Here is an 18,429-nt window from a genome sequence, read left to right on the forward strand (position 1 = left end):
GAACACGGGCAACTTCCATCGCTAAGGGGTCTGTGACCTTTGTGGCCATGAATTTCAGGCTATTCTTTTTTATTTTTTAAAGATTTATTATTATTGGAAAGCCAGATATACAGAGAGGAGGAGAGACAGAGAGGAAGATCTTCCATCCGATGTTTCACTCCCCAAGTGAGCCGCAACGGGCAGGTGCGCGCCGATCCGATGCTGGGAACCAGGAACCTCCTCCAGGTCTCCCACGCAGGTGCAGGGTCCCAAGGCTTTGGGCCGTCCTCAGCTGCTTTCCCAGGCCACAAGCAGGGAGCTGGATGGGAAGTGGAGCTGCCGGGATTAGAACGGGCACCCATATGGGATCCCGGGGTGTTCAAGGCAAGGACTTAGCTGCTAGGCCACGCCGCCGGGCCCGTAATTTCAGGCTATTCTTATACGAGTTCACTACATTGTTCCTTCTAGGAATAGACAGAGACTCAAGGGTATTTATTTTCTTTTTAAGATTTGAATTAATTTTTATTTGGAAAGCAGAATTATAGAGAGAAGTATAGACCAAGACAGAGGGATTTTTCCGCTCTCTGGTTCACTCCTCAAATGGTTATAACAGCTGGAACTTCTGGGTCTCCCACGCAGGTACTGGTCCTTGGGCCATCTTGTGCTGCTTTACCTGGCCACTAGCATGGAGCAGGATTGGAAGTAGAGCAGCCGAGATTTGAACCAGAGTCCCTATGGGATGTTGGTGTTCCAGGAAGAGGATTAAGCTGTTATGCCACATTGCCAGCTGGCTCAGGGATCTTTCTGATGCCATTTGGAGCACTTTTTGAGACAGGCATCTTGAGGTGCAGTTCCTCCCCTCTTCCAGAGGGTACCGCTGGACTCTGTGGGAGTCCCTTCCTGTGCTGTGGTCAGGCTTGGACTTACAGCTGCAGATGTTCTGTGAACATAAGGATCACCATGTTTGCTTTCTTCCTTCGAGGAATGGTCATGCTATGCTGACTGTGGTCTGATGTCTGCCAATGTTGACTCACACATTTTGCTCCCAGTTTAGAAGGAAGGTAAATAGGATCCAAAACGTTAAACATGCCAGGGGAAAGTCATCTGACGTGGCTGGAATGCAGCAGAAAAAGTAATACCTAGCAAGCACGCACGGAACAGAGCAGCCTGCCTTGAAGGTCGGAAAAGTCCTTTGCAGACGAGCCTGGCAGACTGCAGGAATTGGACAATGAGGGCCACATTAGTCTGTGGGGCTGCTGGGAGACCATTGTCTACCTATTTGTTTTTTGATTTATGAAAAGGCATTTATCATATCTCCCTTGGGTGTCTATTTAGCAATGAACGTAATTTCAGATAATAAACCCTTCTTCTCTGTAACTTTTTTTTTCTAAAATACTGAGAAAAGAAAATGCTACAGGGAAACAATTTAACACAGGAAACCATATGCGCGTTAGGCAGAGTCATTAAAAGTTGTACACTGGGAAATATAAATGAGTTTCACTGAATACTTAATCAAAATTAATTAAAAAGGAATCTCTCACAGGCTCAAATTGACTTGCTCCCAGTATGTCTGTGTGGTATCAGCCCTTATTGGCATCTTTAATAACATGTGCCTAGTGCCGATATTATTTGGTTCACATAGGAACTATGTGGTCTGGTTGCACAGGTACTGTTATTTGCAAACTCATGTAGACTTGCAAATATCAGAAGAATTTTTTGTGTTTTGCTTCACACATTCCTTTTTTAGATTTTAATACCTATAATCTAAAACGTGGCTTGGTTTGTCAGACATTGAATTTGGTGACAGGGTTTGGGATCAAGGAGAAGACAATCCTAAGAAACGTTCCTGACAAGGAATCACCCTGTGCCTTGTGCACAGCTTTCAGGGTTCCAAACCCAACGCTACGCAATGCAGGTTAAGTATCCTTTATCTGGAATGCTTTTCAGAATCCAGTTTTTTTTTAAATTGTTGAATATTTTTATACACAGAGAGGTACCTTAGAAATAGGACCCAAGTCTAACCACATCTGGGCCCACTTCTAAATCTTCTGTACACAGAGAAAGCTTCCTGACACAGAATCTTGCACTTGTATTGTCATGTACGTGTGCAGGAACTTGTAGATATTTGGGCATATATGATTTTAGATTTTTGGATGAGGGATGGTCAGCAAGTTGTATCAAAATTTTGATAAGTTACTCCTAATTATTCTTGGATTCACCGACTGCCAGGGAAAGAATAACTCAGTCATACACACACACACACACACACACCCCTCTCTCAGTCAACTGTGAGCAAAAGCAAATCACTGTGAGGTGGTAACTTACCGCCTCTTACTCTGAGAGGTATAAGATAATTTGTTATAGAAACATAAGTTGCATTAAATTAAAATAAAGTGGATCGAGTTGATAAGACTGTATTTTGAGACTTTTTGCTTTCACAATTTTTAATGAAAATTTTAGGATTACAAAAGACTGTGGAATCAAAACATTTATAAAAATCAGCAAAAGATCGGTTATAGGACGCCCAGAGACAACAGCATACTTGGACGTCCAAGTGCCCTCCATGAAATGGGTAGAGTTCACCTAGAAGCTACAGGTAACCTCCCATATACTGTTAGTCATCTCTAGAGTATCACAGGCCTCTTACAATGATGTCAACTACGTTAGCCATTGTTACATTTTACTGGGGGAAATAATAACAAGAAGAAAAAAGTGTGTACATACCAGTGTGGGTCCAATTTCTTTAGGTAAGTTCAATAAATGTTGATCTAATCCATGGATGAAGAACTAACTTATGGAAGGAGCAACCATCAGTGGAAGACTCGGCATTGCTCTATGGAATCAGGTCTACCAAATAGTAGTAAAATTCAGTAAGAAAATAATCATGAAGTCATCATGAGAAAGAAACCAAAAATGGAAACAAAGGGGACTACTGCTGTTCGCATCCTTCCCAGAGTTCCCTGCTTTGCTTATCACTCTTATCACCTCTCAAAGTGTATTTATGATTGTGTATTATGATTATGTATTTATGAAAGAAAAAAATGTATTGATCTTGTAAGTTTTGTGGACATTGGAATTTAAATATTTGATCTGGTCAAAAATGCTTTGAAAGCCATGTGACATTGTGTGTGAAGTGCATTTTCCAGTGCTCTTTGAAGTCATATATATGCATGGAGATGAGTGGGGGCATTTTTAGTTTCCACGTTGGGCAGGATTGATACTCATGTTTGGTGGGGAGAGACAAAGGGCACAGCTAATGTTTCATAGTCCTCCAACCCTGGTCCCCTGAGTAGAGCTGTCTGCCTTTGTCAGTCACTTGGAGGACAAGCAAGCTGCCCCAGGGGAGATGGACTTTCCTATTCTGCGTATCGTTCCACAGAGACCAGCAACAGGTCCTTGGGGGCTGCTGATGCTTACATCACGAACAGCAATGCAAGACACCTGGCTCACACTCTCTGGTACTGATCTGCCTGGAGCTAATCACACCCGAGGGATCGTTGAATATTTACATGCCTACCAGTTGCACAGGATCAAGAATGGCATATCCTGGGTACACACCTGGGAATGCATCCAGGGGTGGTGAACATTAAGACACCCTTGAAATACTGACCAGGGTGGCTCTAACTGTCCCATATCTGTTTGCAGCTCATTTCACTGGTGAGTGGTAGTGTTTCCTTGCCCTTGACACCCTTCTTCAGCTTGCAGTGTCTTACTGAAGCTAGACTCTCCCGAGGGGAAGACGCATCTCCATCTCTGAGGGAAAACAAATGTTTCCAAAACAACAGCTTGTGTGACAACAGAAATGTGTCACCTCTCAGAGAGGGCAATCTTCAAACAGGAAGATGAGCCGCACACATCATCCATGTCTGTGGGTCAAGGCTTGCCCTTGACAGTCCAGTTCACACAGTTCCAATGACAGGAGTTCACTTCCACAAACAGCAGCAGCAGCAGCAGCAGCAAGGCATGTGTGTAAGAGAGTGCTTGGGAGCCTGCTGGTGTGTTCCTCTCTGCTTGTGTGTCACAGTGTTGCAAGTACACCTGAGTGGGAGTGTTTCCTGTGAGTTTGTGTATGCATTTGCATTTATGTACACAAGTGGGTGTGAAAATGTGTGGGTGGGCACATGAACAGCACGTGTGAGCACACGGGGAGATGTACACACCTACCCACTCACTACAGCTTATCTGGAATAAGCAATCAAACAATTCTTTCTGAAAGTACATGTGGGAAAAAATTAAGTACTGAGTTTCCTGTGAGCCACTTGTAGATGACAGCTCACTTCCTTCCCTGACATGGCTGCCTCATCATCCCTGGGAATGGACAGGGAACAAAAGGCCATTGCCAAGAAGGCTACAGGTGGTCTGAGGCCATCCAGCATCTCAGATCCTTGTTCTTCATCACATCATGACACTTTGCAGATGGCCTCACACCTCAGCAGCACTCGTTGATAAAGCAGAGCTCTGGCTACCCAGGAAGTCATGGCAAAGCCAGTGATTGTCATTTCAAGTTTCTTTTCATCCCCTCTTCCTCCCTTGGTACCCACCACAAAAACCTTGGGAAGATGAACACCTGAAATCACCTCACCTCCGTGTTGTCTCCCAGATCACAGTCAGTCAATGTGCTCAGAACTCAAGACCCAGAACTGCAAAAGCATTCCCCTCAGGACAGGGCCATGCTAAAACATGCAATATGGTGGTTACTGCTACTGATAAGGATACAGTCCTCTGGAGATGACTAAGGCAGCCTACTTTATAGTCACTTCTCAAGACATGATCGGACTTTCTCCTGGGATAAAAGGAAAGAAATGGAGACAGTTGAAAGGAAGATTTTGAGGTGATTTATTTTTGAAAGAAAATAATTTGTTCATTTTGGAAGAATTTGCTTATTTTGGTACAGGTAGCACCAAGTGTCCCATCCAGCGGGACAGTCAAGGGGGTTGCAACCAGCCTAGGAGAGAATGACTGGACAAGAGACACAAAGAATGGACAGCAAGACAGTAGGTCTGATCAAGCTGTCAGTTTATTGATTTCAACTGAGGGTTTTTATATTCTTCAGTAACTAAGGCTCAGGGAGGGAAGGAGAAACTGGGACGCAGGCCATGGTCTCAAGACAGATTGTTCTTGAGCAACCACCATATCAACAATAGTAACCAACATATCAACAATAGCATAGGTAATCAGTAACAAGATGTCGGCAGGTACAGCATAAATCACATTCTGAAACAGTTGCTAGAAACAATTGAAACTAAGCGTGTGATTAGTTTCACAACCTCTTTCCCAAGCATCTAGCCAACCGGGGGTTTTCCACTGGCCCATAGGTCTATATTCAAAATGGTTTCAGTGTGGCTATAGTACACGGCTCCTGACAACCAAGGAATCTATCTATCTATCTATCTATCTATCTATCTATCTATCTATCCATCTATCTATCTCTATTAATCTATGTAACCATTCTCTATTACCTCTCAGTTTATCTGAGCATACCTAGGTTATTTACGAAGGATTATGCTCTTGTTTTAGAAGTGTAATTTATTTTCTAGACAAGGAGAGAAACATTCTAGATTTTCCTGGAGAAATAGAAGGGGTGATATGGTCAGATCTGTGTTGTATAAAAGATACTCAGGAGTTTCAGAAGATGCCTTAAGAGGATGGGGCTGCAAAGCAAAGCTCCTCTGGAGTGCAGGGGATGATGAGTAACAAGGCTGGGGTCTGGGAGCCAGGCTGGAGGGCCAGGGCGTTGCACGGACAAGGCACACAGGAGTCAGTGACTAATGTGAAAGGTAGTGGGAGAGAGAGTGGTCACAGGCACTTCTACTCACAGCAGTCTTGTGAGTGTAGTGTCAGTCACTCAAATCAGGAGCACAGAAAGAAATGGGAGGTGTTTGGAGGGAGAAGTGTCACAGTTACAGACACTGCAGTACAAAAACAGAGTGGTAGAAGCAGGTGAGGGATGCTGTCCTGCCAGTTAAGGAAGCTCCTCCCTTTGCCTCTGTGACACTGATCAGGTGCTGCAGCCATGCTACAACCATTGTGAGAAGCAATACACCTAGCCTGTATTTGATTGTTATTAGCTTTGAAGTGCTTTGACAGTGCCCATCACAGACTAAATATGCAATAAAATATGTTATTGCGAGCAGTTATTACTCTTTCTTTGGTAAACACGTTAGCGACACAGTTATTTTTTCTGTTAAGAAAAAGATGCTACTCAGGTATTCTTACTTAGAAACCCACTGAATTCTTGGAGATTCTCCGTGTAAGATACTGTCATTCAGCTGGTGTCATGGCTTGACTAGCTAATCCTCCACCCTCAAGTGCTGGTATCCCATATGGGCACCAGTTCATGTCCCAGTTGATCCACTTTCGATCCAGCTCCCTGCCTGTGGCCTGGGAGAGCAGAGGAGGATGACCCAAAGCCTTGGGACCCCACCTCCACATTGGAGACCTGGAAGAAACGGTAATTCTGGGTTCGGCTCAGCTCCAGCTGTTGAGACCATTTGAGAAGTGAACCAGAGGATGGAAAATTTTTCCCTTTCTGTCACTCATCTCTCTGTCAATCTGCCTTTCCAATAAAAATAAAATGGTGATGAGGAAAATGTGATGGAAATACACACACAAGGAGGCTGAATTTTACTGAGAGAGAGGTGGAAAGAGGTAGGCCTTCAGGAGGGAAGGGGAAAGTGTCAGCAGACAGAAGGGATCTCATTGTGGCAGGGGACGTTGGTGGTTCTATAAAGACTCCTCCAGAAGGTGGCAAGAAAGGCAGGCTGTAGTGGATTCACAAATAAATGAAACCTAAAATGGGAAAACAGAATCTGATTGGGGTCCAGTTTGGCAGCAAAGGAAGAAACTAGTGCAAGTAAGGCTTGAGAAAAGAAACAGGAAGTGATCCAGTCCCACTCGGTGATTGCATGTCCTCTGAGGAGCACCCCTCTTGCATGTCCTCTGAGGAGCACCTGAGCCCATGAGGAACTGTGCCGTGGTAGGGCCTCCCTGCAAGCTGCACATAGCGGACTCTACTCACACACAAGCCTTGGTGCTGCTTGGACCACCTGCTGAGCCTCATGCAGTGCTGCTCTGTCACTGATAGGAAGAGAAAACACTTCTCCACAGAGCATCCACATTTTACGCCTGTGGAATACACTTGGCTCACAGGGAATGGCACTCATGTGCTTTGCATTCCAAAGCTAATGCGTTCAAAATATTTTCTGGATTATAGCTTTACAAAAACTGCTTACAGTTTCATCTTTGTGAATATCTCAATGAAATGCTACACTCTCTGCATTTAAGCTGAGTGTCATAGTTGCACTATGTTTTAGAATGCACTCTAAAAAAAGACTCTTTCTGTCCTAATTTATGTGAAGTGCTCGAATGGAAAAAGCTACACATAAGAGGTGATGAATGACCCCAATGCCCAGTGATGGGTTAGGACTGTGAATGGATGCTGCTTGGATTGTTCATTTTCCAATCCCACAACCGTCAATAACTGCACGAAAGTCCCCACTTAGACCCTGGCATCAAGTACTTCTTAGCAAGACTTTTAAGTGCATTCTTGGTTTCAGCACTTTTCCTAAGGTGATGTGTTTATCTGTATTTAATTTTTTTTTGAAGTCTGTTTGATTCATGCCTTGGTGGGGTAGGGGGATAGCCAGAGAAACCTTGTCTGGCCAGTGGTTGGGAATGGCTGGGTGACGAGGGTGGCATTGCAAACAAATCTCATATTCAGGAAAGAGGCCTATTTTCAAGACTCTGTGTGAGTGTGTTTCACTCAGTACACAGAAGAAGAACTGCAAGTCAAGTTTAATTTGGGAAAAAACAAATAGGAAATCCATGCCAGTGAGTGGTCTTTACAAGTTCAGTTGAGAGGCCCACATCCTATGTGAAAATCCCTTGGCTTTTAGTTGTGTCTTCTGATGATAGTGTTGGGGTGGACTCTGGGAGGAAACCGTGCTGGAGCCAGTATGTGGGTTTTGGTCATCTGTTTCAGAGACCCGGATTGAGCTCTTGGTCCATGCTGTATGGACATCAGGCAAGTGAGCAGAGTAGCACAGCATTTTCTCGCTCCCTGTCATGTGAATAAACAAGTAAATAAAGATGTAAAAAGCCCTTGGAAATTGTACATCAGTGAAAACACATGGATTAGAATACTGCTTAACCTCAACAATAAACTTCTTTTTAATTTCATTTTACCATAAATTGTATCATGTTCCCTTTTAGTGGTCTCATGGCTAAATACTGGTCACCTTTATCAACTGGAAGAGCAAAAGAATGGAAAAACTAAAGGTTGGAAGAAGGAATTCTTATGCGGAAAGAGACATTTTCCAAAATACAGGACTGCAAGTAACCCAGATGAATTCTAGAAGCATGCCAGTTACACACGCAGCTTGTTACCCGCAGAAAACAGTCAGCACTGGGACGGGCCTTCTCTGTGTCGGCGAGCGCAGTCTCATCATTCCTGTCTCCTCTGTGCTTCTCCCTTCCGCCCTGTGGAGTCAGAAACAGCAGATGGCAGAACAGGGAAAGGAGGTGCTCCAGGGAAGGCCCCTAAGCCAAACACGGATCCAGGCTTAGGAAGGCAAAGAACTGAAACGTGATTGGATTTTAGGCTGGGATGAATAATGAAACCCAGGAGGGTCCCAAAGTTCTGGAAACGCAGACTGAGCTGCATTCAGGGCTGAAGAAACCAGGAACCACAAACAGTGAGTGTATTGTGAGTATGAATGGCAAAAAGTAACTTTATTTCAAAGAATTAATATGCATTTATTTTTTATTGGAAAGGCAGATAATATTTATGGAATGGGGATGCATGGAAATCTTCCATCTGCTGGTTTACTCTCCAAATGGAGCAATGAACAAAGCTGAGCAGGTCTCCATGTGGGTGCAAATTTTCACAGATTTGGGCCATCTTCCACTGCTTTCTCAGGCCACAGACGTGGAGTCAGATAGGAAATGGAACAGCCGGGACATGAACTGTCACCTGTAAGGGATCCTGGCACTTGCACGGTGAGGATTTAGCCACTGAGCCATTGTGCAGGGCCCAACTTTACTTGTAAATTTTACATGTAAGATTCAACTTCTTAAGCTGCTTGTAACCTGATGGTACTTTCTCATCACCATGGAGTCAGGAAAGCTACACTACTTTTGATTTGCTGTTCTCTTTAGTAACTGAAATAAATGTTACTGATAGCTGTTTATTTTTTATTTCCTGAAACAGTCATTTTTGTTTAAATCTTTGAGTTTCATGAATCCAAAATAGTTGAATCCAATCTATCATTCTGCGAACTGAGGTATTTGTGTCCCATTGACGACAAAACTTAATCTCAGGACAAAACAGATGAAAGTTGATCCTATTTAGCAGGTCGAAAGCTTTAAGAACAAACTGCCCTCATCCTTCTATCGAGGAAATGCCACAAAACCCAGAAATTATTATTTTTTTCCTGGTCGCCCAGACACTAGTCCATCTTGTTAGTAATGAAGTCTGGCAAGTCCTTCCAAGGTGGGAAATGGCACTTGATCTACTCTGTCTTTAGAAGAGCGGGGAGGGTGGGGGTGGGGACTGTTGTGGGCATCATGCAGGACTGGATCACAAGGAAGCAACTTAAACCTCAACTACTTAAATGCCTTTGGGTAATTTTAGACCACCCAGGAACGCCGTGCATAAGACCACACTCACTCCTAATTCCCTTTTCATCTCTGTCATGTCATCATGGGAAAGATGGGACAGGGCAGGCGTTTTGAGGTGGCCCTCCTTGGGTGGGGCAGGCCTGCTGGTGGCCTTGCTTTTGCACACGCCAAGGAGAGGCCTCCACTTCCTCAGACATGCTTTGTTGTGAAGTCAAAGTCTTGCAGTCAACGTGGAGGGCAGTTAGTTAATACTCCAACCCCTAGTGCCCATGAAAAATGCTTCGTTTGCAACAGAGGGTTTTAGATGTATTTTACCTACAGCTGCAAGAAGGAAATACAAACTTTGTTTCCCAAAACCCAGTCAAAGGCTCACAGCTTGAAGGAGGGGAGAAGGAAGGAAGGAGCAAGGCACATGTTAGGGTTGGGGTAACAAGAGGGAATGTTCCACGGCTCAACAACCTTCCAAATACAAGACACAGTTGAATAGCTACAGGAACAAAGACAAGGAGCACAACCTTGAACTTGGCCAGTGTTACAGCAGAGCAGAATGGCCTCTTGAACAGAAACACTGGGACAAACTCTGTCATCTGAAGCAAGAATTAGCAATACTGCCCAAGAAGGCAGTGGTGCGTTGTAGGTGAAGAGAGCCAAGCCCAGCTCATTAATGAGAGAGTCACACTTGGACAACCATGGTTTAGTGGACCTAGAGGTACGCCACTTTTGGGAAGTAAGTAAAATGTACTTGAGAATGTAAAAATATTATTTTATTTTATTTAGATTTTCTTCTATTCAATTTTGTCTATACTTGTCTATACTTATCAGGGAATGTAAATTATAATTAAAAAAATAAAAACAGATTAACTGGTCCTTAGAAATTACTTATTCACCATCAAAAATGAATATTAGTCAGGAAATATTAAGAAACAAACCAAAATTGTAATGCAGACATAATTCAGCTTTTATGTTTTCTCAAATCATATAACCAAGTTTTCCTTTAAAGTGAATAAAATCTAGACATGTAATTTTAATGTGATCATCCCCTGCTCCCTCCTAAAGCATTTATTAAATCAATGTGTTTTATTATTTATGGTGCTTCAGGACCGAAGAAACTGAGTGGTAATTCAAGAATAAAATGCTGCGTGTTAGATCTTTTACGTGCACTTGGAATTAATTGACCCTCTCAGAATGACAGAACGACTTTCAGAGGCAACACAGCGGGCATGAGGGTTTGTCCCCTCACCACCAGGTTGCTGTGGGATGTGTCCTTTCTTTGTCTCAGAAGGTTCATGTAGACTCCTTTTATCTTCTCCAGTATTCCTGGTCTCTAGCACCTTTCAGTTGGGTTTAATTCCCTCAGCTTTTATTAAACACCTTAGCCACAATCTAAGAATACAGGTTTCCAGTGCCATTAGATGAGGTATGATCAGTCTCAGATTAGATTAATATTGAATTGTCCTGGCAACAAGCTAATTCTTTCGATTCAGACCAGATTTTCTGTAACATCAGAGTGCCCATTGAAACCGCTCTGGACACAGAGTAGCTTCAGAGCTAGAAATTGATTTCAATTTTGCTTATTTATTTGTTTTGTTGTTGTTAATTTGTGGGGTGGAGAGAAAGAATCTAATGTGTATTACACAGAAAATTACTCATGTGCTTTTATAGGGTTTTTCTTTGCTAATATAAAATGATTCTAAAAGAAGAACCACACCTAAAACATGTCAGAGGTACAACCATGAAGTAGTTGTACCTTTCATTTCCTTTTCAGTGTAACAGTGTCCTTGTTGAGCATTCCAGGGCATTGCTTGTTTGACCGGATTCATTTTGCTGTTACACTGAAGCACACTGTGTATCTTCCACCTGCCTTTTGTTCACTTGCTGACACCATGCCCATCAATTATTGGCACAAATTATGTGGTCCTCACCCGCCACTGCCATGTTTCCAGGATGACATTTTGCATGAGGTCTGTGTGCCCTTCATATCTCTGTTAATGAAGTTTACCTTTAGAAACTTGCCTGCAGTAGAAATGAGTCTTAAGTTTGAGCATCACCCCGGTCACGACATTCAATTGCAGATTTAAATGCTGAAATTTCAACTCATTGAAATGTTCATTGTAAACTAATTCAAAAAGTAGTGTTGTTGATGGATCGACTTTACAATTAGCTCAATTACTTGAGATGACTTCAGTTGGTTTCCCTGTTGAAATTAACCATATTAGCTTGCTTCTTCTTCAACAAGAAAAAAAAATTGAAGATTCATATTCTTGACTTATTCAATGTCAGTTCTTTTATACATTTATTTATTTTGAAAGTCAGCTTGGCAGAGACACAGAGAGAGAGAGAGAGAGAGAGAGAGAGAGAGAGAGAGAGATTGAGATTCCTGAATCTTCTGCTCATTCATTCACCAGATGGCTGCAACTCCCAGCCCTGGGCCACAGTGAAGTCAGCAGCCTGATATTGGTCATTCATGTGGGTGGCAGGAACCTAAAAACTTGCACCATCCTTTGTTGCTATTTCTATATATATTTGCATAATTTCCATATATTCCATAAAGTCCTCCATTCCTCCCATGGGTATTTCTTACCTGAGTGCTTCTGGAGAGGGCATTTTGATCTCATTCTCACATGTAAATGATGTTTAGATAGATAGAAAATTTTATTTACTCTATCTCTCTCTATCTATCCTCTATTCTCTTCCTTCAACTACTATTTTTCTTGGGAAGCCTTGAATAGCTTCCTTTTCAGGTGATCCACTTCCTATGGGAAACTTTGAAATCTCCTGCCAGGGCTGGGCTTAAGCCTCATCTTAGGGTGAATATGAAACATCCAATACATCGTAGACTTTCTCTGGGATTTAGTAAACTTTCTCATCGCCTGTCACTGCTGTAATGAACAACCGCACACTTGCAGGCTTAGAAACACCGTGAAGCTCTTCCTGGTTGGTTTTCCAGCCCAGAGTCAACAGTTAAGATGCTGGCCCAGTGCTGAGGGATTGAGCTTGCCCAACTTCTGCACAATGCCTGCATTACCTGGCTGGTCCATCCGCTCCTTTCCAACCCCACTTCTCCCTTTCCACATCCAAATCTCTGCCGCAGGTGTGAGTACACCGGGACCAGCCAGGACAACCCTGGGAATCTTTATGATGATGGGATCATGTTCATGGGACTAGACTCTTCTAGGGGCTGGGTTTCCATTTGCCACATCATTGCTTCCCGAAGTGGCCTGTCTCCTTTGTTTTCTTTGCTCACCTTTTCTCTCTGCCAGCTTTTCACAGCACTTCCTTTTCTTGTTAAACTCTGAAGTGTTTTTATTCCATGACTGCGTGCAATCCTACTAGCCAATGCATAGTCCCATGTTCAGGAAAATCTTCCTCCTTTTCCTGCTTTCAAGGATACTCCTGCTCTCTGGCTGTCCATGGACCACATGATCATTCTCTGATGGAATCTGGGTTTGAAGAAAACTGAGACAAAAAGAGAAAGAACAAAGGAAGCAATCAAGAAACAAAGCAGCGAGACTGAAAGACAGCAAGAAAACAAGGCAGGAAGCAGCGAAAGCCTGCCACGCCAAGTGCTTCGTGTCTCATCCTTGTTATAAACATTCCCTGGGACAGAGGAACATATTGTCTGGCCATCTGTCTGAAATGAGAAGGAGGGGGAATTGAGAAAAGAGGAAACGACTGAGTCAAGTGGAAGTCATGGAAACCAGTCTAATCTAGATTCTGCCCTGACTGACTGCGTTGGGATTTCTGAACAAAAGGGGGTGATGCTGTCGGTGGCCCCTGGGAAGCCTCCAGCAGTGACCAAAAGGGGTGGGTGTGATGGTGCCCTGGCGTTCAGCTGCCACGCCAGGAGCCTGCATTTCCTAAACTGCCTGGCTTAGGTCCTAGCTACTCCACAATGTTGATCCAGTCTTCTACTGTTGTAGCTGGGGCACAGCAGCCAGTGCAAATAACTGTTCCTGCTGCCTACCTGGGAGACCCAAATGAAGTTTCTGGCTCCTGGCTTCAGCCTGGATTAGCCTCAGCTGATGCAGGCATTTCGAGAGTGAACTAGCTGATGAAAGATTCATGCGTGTGCTTGCTCTCTCTCTCTCTATCATTTTATGTTTTTCCAAGCTTAAGAAAGCGGGGTTTCCTATCCCCACTGCTCCACTTCTGATCCAGCTGCCCCTCATGGCCTGGGAAAGCAGTGGAGCATGGCTCGGGTCCTTGGGCTCCAGGGTCCATAAGGGAGACTGAGAAACCTCCCACTCCTGCCTTCAGCTTGGCTCAGCTGCAGGCCTTGGGGAGTGAACCAGGGGACAGGAGAAATTTCTCTCTGCTCCCCCTCTCTTTGTAAATCTGCTGCCAAATAAAAATGAAACCTATAAAAATGGATGATCAGTGAACCTGGAAGTACCAGGGAAAGACAGGTTGTTGGTATACTATGGAAGCAAAAACAATCGTTGAGATCTTTGTTTATTTCTGATGTCTTCTGTCCCGTTTGCTGTCTGACTTATGACATGGAGGACAGTGGTAGAATGAATGGGAAAAGTTTGGTTTCTTTTTTTAGATAGAGCAGTACACGCACTTCCAGAGCTAGCTTTTAATTTTTGTGAAATGCCTGTGGATTGACCTCTGCTGGACTGTGTTGTTGCAAAGCTATGTGAGACTGACCTCAAAGAAGCAATTGATTTTTTCCCCCTAATTCCTGATGAAGCCCGTGAGGCAGGTTTCACCTGCGAGTCCGTTACAGCATGGAGAGCCATCAGCCCTGTATATAGCTAGCAGTATAAAGTGGTTCATTAGCTCTGGGCACCCACACAGTGCAGAGACCCAGGGCCAAGAGAAGACCTGGGCAGGGACTTTTTTCTTTCTGCTTATTAGCACCTTTTAATGGATGCTAAATCGCCACTTTCACTACTCTGGAATCTTTTCCTGAAGAACAAACACACACACACACAAGGGCATTGGGGACCTGATCTGCCAGTTGTTGATGTGGTTATCGGATGTCGGTGACGACAAGGAAGGTGCTGAGAGCAGCAGAGAAGGCCAGCTACACCATGGACTCTTCCCCTCGACACGGAGACAGGCCGGGAGCTGGCCGGGAGCTGGCTGGGACTCGTGGCGCAAGCTGTAGTGTATAGACTTCCAACTTACTGGTCACCTTCATGTGCATACATGCTTTGGGAGAAGGAGCTGGGATATCATTTGGGAAGTATTTAACCGTATTCTTGGAATGTGGTCCATACATTATAAATAGTTATTCATTATGTAGTGATTCAATGTGTAATTATGGATCTGTCTTCTTTGGGATAAATGCCCCAATGTAGAATTGCCGCTTTTAAAAACCATTTGATGCGCACTGCAAGACTGTTCCGACTTGCATCATAAAGAATCCATTTGTGTGCCAATTTCCACTTATTCTCAAATATATCAGATCTTTAGCTGAAAATAGCTTTGGTAAAAATATCTCATTTTAGATTTCCTCTTCTTTGGCTGCTGGTAATATTGGACATTGATGACACACGTATATTTATACAGCAGCTGTATTGTTTCCTTCTAATGGCTGTTCATCCTGATCCAACCCATTTTCTACTAACAATAACTTCTGTAATTGGTAAGGATTGTAATTATTTTTGTGATTTAAGCTGCAACCTTTTTTCTTTCAGATTTTTGTTTACGTTTCATTGTTGTTCGTGTTCACTTTTTGCAGGTTTATGCTGGTATTAAATTAGCCGTGTTAGCCATGCAGGAACTGTATTCATCATGGTTTCTGCCACTGTTGTCACCTGGAATCATCCATTGGAAACATCTCTCTGTCTCTGGGAAAATTAGAACACGCTCTGGGTTGCAGGTTCACACTCCATAGTTATTTAGATTTTCTATGTAATACTTTCCCTTTCCAAAACAATCCTTAATAAGACAGATACGTAAGACAGCTATTTGCAATACTGACATAATCAAAAGAAAAATAAAAGAATAAAGAGGCTAGTTTTAAGGGTCAAGAATGAAGAACATCCATAAATATCAGAATAAAATTTTATGATTCCAGTCAATTACTTACAAGTTGGAAAAGCTCAAACATTTCCTAATGACTGGCTAGATTCATTCTGTGCGAGATCTTACCTAGATATTAGCAGAAAAAAAAGCCGCAGGACACTTTTCATTATCCACCCCCCCCCCCAAACTATAAATGTTAATCTAGATGCTCTGACCTAAGACGGTTTTCAGCATACAGTGGCACTTTGAAAAGAATTTTGTTTGCTTATTTTAATTATTTTAAAGGAAGAAAGAGTGAGAGAGATAGAGAGAGATGTTCTACCTGCAAGTTCACCCCCCAGAACCTGGGGTTGGATGAACCCGGACCTGGATGAACCCGGGGCTGGATGAGGTTGCCCAGGAACCTAGAGCTCCATCAAGGCTGCCTGTACAGAAGCAAGGACTTACATGCATGAGCGGCAGCTGTGCCTTCAGCAGGCTTGACTCAGAAGCAGAATTGGAACCTCAACTCAGACATTCTGATACAGAATGTGGAACATTTCAAGTGGCATCTCAAATGAGATGTCAAATGTTTTTGGAATGTATTTATTTATTCAAAGATTTGAATGAGAAAGTATGTTTGTATGTGTGTATGAGAGTGAGCAAGAGAAAGTGGGAGACCTGGCTCACTGTACAATTGTCCACAATAGCCAGTGGTAGACCAGGCCAAAGATGAAAGCAGGACACAGCAATTCCATGTCAAATTCCTTCTCACACTTCCCCCTGGGAAGAATAAGTCCAAATTCTGGAACCCCTGTCTGCTGTCAGGTGCCTCAGCAGGAAGCTGTGTTAGAAGTGGAGTAGCTGAACCTGAGCTGCAACTGCACTGTGGGATTTGGCATCCCAAGCAGTGACTTAACCATTGTCCTATATTGCCGACCTCTCATAAAACGTCTTAGTATTAGCTATCGTTCATTGTGAGTAGCACCCACTTTTCATTATTATTGAATTCTGCTTTGGACTGGAGTTCCCAAAAATCTGACGTTTTTTTTTTGTTTGTTTGTTTTTTTGCCAGTGTTGTTGCAGTTTTATGTAACCTAGATCAATAGATTTTATCTAGCAAAATTCATCTCTGGAGAGCGTTATCCTTTCAAGAAGCCTAATAAAACATTAAAAGGCAAAAGTCAAGCACGTCAAAGCTACTTGACACCATGGCTTTAGAAAGGAGACAAAGCTACTCCCAGTGAGACCATGACCAACGGCTGTGTCTGCTCTTGGTCACAAGTCCCCATCAGTTCTTTCCTGTGTTTGTCGTAGGTCCTGCAATGATATTCCACTTTTTAATAATATAATAACTCATAATTTATTCTGTTGTTGAAATTTATTAGCATAACAGAACTGCTTTCTAATTTAATAACATTTGTCTTTTACTAAATTGTCTTCTTATTTTGAGAGGCAGAGAGACTGACAGAAAAAAGCAGGAGCTCTCGTCTGCTGGGTCACTCCCCCAACGCCCCAAATGTCTTGACTGAGCAGGGTCAGGACTGTTCCAGGCTGAAAGCAGAGTTCAGAAGGTAACCAAGTCTCCCATGGGAAGGGCAGGAAACCAACAATAGGTTTCCTCATCCTTGCTTCCCAGAGAAAAATATCAGGAAGGTAGAGCTGGCAATTGGATGCAGCTGGGAGTCAAATCTAGGATTGCGATGGAGGCGGGCATAGGCATAAGTGATTCCACTACGAGGCTAAATGTCGGCCCCGATAATTCTTCTTAGACATTAATAGTGTTTAATATTAGCATGGAATATTTTTTAGATTTTTGTTAAAACTTTTAAATATTTGTAGGTACTTGTAAGCTATCATTTTCATCAATTTACTTAATTTTTAGTTCAAATATATTTAATATACCCTGAAACTAGTTACCTGTTGTTAAAGCAGCTTAGTATTTTTTTATAATATTCCTTTGCTCTTAGGCTTGAATTAAGCTGTCATTTTAAGTTTCATAGGTCGTTTTAGTAAGCTTGGAAATTTCATTATTCAGGGAGAGTTTGAAATCATATTACAAAAATTCTGTACAAATTCATCTTTCTTTGAATATTTTTCTAATAATGCTATTTTTTGAATTTGTCTGAAACCTAATCAGGAGACCATAATCAGTCGATCTTGAAATGATGAACTTTACTTTCACTTTCTGAAAATTGTTAATGAAAATAGAGCCCAGAAAAAAAAGTGGAATAGGATTGTAGTCCAAATGTAAAATAATACTGCCATAAATTATTTAATAATTGTTTAATGATTAATACTTTTGAACAGTTGAATATTTAATGGATTCAATTATTGAAATTGTTGACTGAATGTTTGATGTGGGATGGTGGACAAATCTCCAATAGGGAAGAATTGCAAATATTGACATATGCAACATGTCCTTAAAGAGCCTGAGAAGTTCCTGCTCCTAAGTGTGAGCTGTGCACAGGGGCCATGCTTCCACACTGCAGGCATGGAGAGGGCGGAAAGGCCTGGAGGAGAAGCCCCAGACCCCACCTGATAAGGCCGTTCCTCGCAAGAGCCCAATGATAAGGTGGAGTGGGAACAGCCTGTCACTTCCTGGGAGGAGCATGCCCTGCGGAACTCAGTCTTCACACTTCTCTGTCTCAGAAGTCTCTCAAGTTTAGTGTAATATTGTTTATCTTATGCTTTTCTTCTGTTCGCCTTTGGGCTGGATTTCATATCTGCAATATAAAAACGCCATAAGGATTTAGGTTAATTTCCTGTAGTACTCATATAGATGTCTAAGGTACATTCTCAGGAAATATGTACAGTTTTTAAAAATGTGCCGTTTATTACTTGTGACTGATAATCTCAAAAAAACAGTCATACCTA

Source organism: Ochotona princeps, chromosome 1 (assembly GCF_030435755.1).
Source record: "Ochotona princeps isolate mOchPri1 chromosome 1, mOchPri1.hap1, whole genome shotgun sequence".
NCBI classification, from domain to species: Eukaryota; Metazoa; Chordata; class Mammalia; order Lagomorpha; family Ochotonidae; genus Ochotona; species Ochotona princeps.